Source organism: Dromiciops gliroides, chromosome 2 (assembly GCF_019393635.1).
Source record: "Dromiciops gliroides isolate mDroGli1 chromosome 2, mDroGli1.pri, whole genome shotgun sequence".
Taxonomy (NCBI): domain Eukaryota; kingdom Metazoa; phylum Chordata; class Mammalia; order Microbiotheria; family Microbiotheriidae; genus Dromiciops; species Dromiciops gliroides.
The window spans coordinates 40,369,964-40,372,738 of record NC_057862.1 but is presented as its reverse complement, the minus strand read 5'-3'; the positions used below and the strand labels follow the sequence as shown (position 1 = coordinate 40,372,738).

Sequence of the window (2,775 nt, the reverse complement as noted above, 5' to 3'; positions counted from 1 at the left end):
AGACACTTGACACTTAACTAGCTGTGTGATCCTGGCCAAGTCACTTAACCCTCATTGCCCTACAACCCCCCCCCCAAAAAAAAACCCACACAAACAAAACAAAAAAAATGCACATCGAACCCACATGAAGCCTTTCTTGATTCCTTAAATTGCCAGTGTGCTTCATCTCTATCTTGTACTTAGAGAAACTACCTTGTATTTACTTTCATCATGTTTATTCTAAATATACTTCTATGTTCACTTGTCTCTCCCAGTAGAATGTAAACTCTTTGAGAGATGAGACTTTTCATTCTCCAAATTTGTATCACCAATTCTTAGCATGTTGGCTGGTAGGAAATAGGTGCTTTAAGATAAATACTTCTTGTTTGATTGGTCAGCTTGGTGGATATAGCATTGCTTCTGGACTCTAAGATAATACTGTGGTAAAATCGAGTAACTATACCTGTTAATTTTTATATGTGTTTGAAACATGTTGCTGATGTAAAACTTTAGCATTAGGATACTGGAAGGCTTCACTCCTGAGTAAGGCTTGATAATGAGGGATGAGCAAAATAAGAGAAGCTATGGGAGAGAGTGAAGCTGGCAAACTGGGTTAGGACAGGTATGATAATTCATAGAGCTTAGGACATTATCAATCTGTCTTACACATAAGCAGAGAATTAGAGACTTTCACAAGACAAAAAAATAACTTAATGGGAGGTCCAAGGGACAACAGGGGATTTGAAACAGGAAAATTGGGGGAGTCATGTCCTTGCTGCTCTTGGAACCTGATGCCATGCTCAGTGGTTCTAAGCAAAGATGAAACCCACCATTGATGCTATGTTTTTTTGGGGGGGGGCAATGAGGGTTAAGTGACTTGCCCAGGGCCACACAGCTAGTGTCAAGTGTCTGAGGCTGGATTCGAATTCAGGTCCTCCTGAATCCAAGGCCAGTGCTTGCAACCTAGCTGCCCCTGATGCTATGTTTTTGCTAGTGAGAGTGAAATTAGGTGCTGCGTTACAAAAATAAGTGAACAATTGAGCTTTGAAGAGGGTAAACTCTGGAGAGTTAACTGGTGAAAATACTGCAGGCAAATAGAAAATGACACAGACAAAACAGAGACATGGTGCTGTAGGAGGAACACTGGAGAACTTTGAGTTAAAAAACCTTGATTAAGGTTGTAGTTTTGCCTATAGCTAGCTGTGTGACCTTGAGCAAGTGATAGCTTCTGTTCTTTGGGTTTCAGTTTCCTTATCCATGAAATAAGAGGGAGATCATGCTAGATGATCCCTAAGGTCCTGATCAACTCTAACATTAACAGCCAATTCCTCTGAAATGGATAAGTTTTGAGAGTAGAATTTCTAAGAGATGGAGTCATGGAGACCTTCAAGAAGCATAGTCAGTGTCCACAAAGTCAGTGACCAATGATCTGATACTTGGGGTTGGGGGATCTTTGGGACCAGATAGGAAAGTAATTTACTCATGCAAGACACCAAAATCCAGAGTAAGACACAGAAGGACCAAGGTGGTGGGAAAGTCCTGGTGGCCTGTTCCTGGAAAGTTGCCTAGGGAACAGATTCTGACTGGACCTGAAAGTTCTAATGATTTTTGAAGCTATGCCAACCCAAATTCATATCAGGTTAGCATTTTGGTGTGTTTAGCATCCAAACATATTTAGAGAGCCATCCTCTGACTTCTCTTGTTGAAGTATGTCCTTTGGTTTACTGTAACATTCCTTACTGTGAGTTTCCCAAGGGTAAGGAATAGGTACCCTAATAAATGAGTATGAGGTTGACAGTGGAATTGAGAGATCTGGGGGCTCACGGAGTGAGAGAATTAAAAGCTTTGAAGGAAAGATATGGACTGGATGCATATGACACATCTCTTCCAGACAACATGGGAGGATAAAATGCTTCTTGACTCAGTGGGCGACTAAGATGGAGTGACATTTTTTCAAAAAATAAACTTAGAATTTACCTTGGGATCAGCTAATTGTGTGTCACTGAACTCCTAAAAGCTTTTTGAGTGCCAATTCTTGGCTTTTTCAGTTTATTTGTTTCCTTCATAAACAGCAATTGTAGCTGAAAGCTCTTGGGAGGAACAAAGGTACAGGGGCTCTTTTGAGGAGTTATCAAATGTACATTGGGTTTAGGGATGTGAAGTGGTAGCTGAAAGGGAAAAGTCATTTTGTATGTGTACTCACTGCTCAAGTAACTGTTAGAACAAGAGATTGAATGAAGCCAGAAAGAGCCCATTGAACTGGTCAACACATATGAGTCTCAGGAAATGAATTCAATGCAAATACTTATTAAGTTCCTACTACACGCAAGGCATTGTCCTAAGTTCTGGGGATCTAATTGTTAAATGCATTCACAATTCTGGCCCTCAAGGAACCTGCTGTTATGGGAAGAGAATAAAGGAGGGAAATGGTCAAAGATGGTCATAGAGTGCTTGCTTCGGCAGCACATATACTAAAATTGGAACGATACAGAGAAGATTAGCATGGCCCCTGCACAAGGATGACATGCAAATTTGTGAAGTGTTCCATATTTTTTTTAAAAAAGATGTTCATAGAATATTACTCTATGTCAAGGAGAAAGGAATAACAGAGATGGTAGAAATATTGCTGGACAAGTTTAGATTGCTTATGTAAGCGATGAGAGCACCTGTAAGCCTTTGGAATTTTTTCCAGGACTACTGTTGTATGAAATGTAGTGCAATGGAAATAACATGGACCCTGGAGTCAGAGGAAGTGGGTTCAAATCTGGTGTCTCTATTTATTACTTGTGTGGTCTT

General features: G+C 40.3%; 1 non-coding gene across 1 annotated transcript; it reads left to right on the top strand.

Moving 5' to 3' along the window:
- Positions 1–2,426: 2,426 nt before the first annotated feature.
- On the top strand, positions 2,427–2,533 carry LOC122744747. The gene has a single exon (XR_006355095.1). It is a non-coding gene; the product is annotated as a U6 spliceosomal RNA (small nuclear RNA).
- Positions 2,534–2,775: the final 242 nt, after the last annotated feature.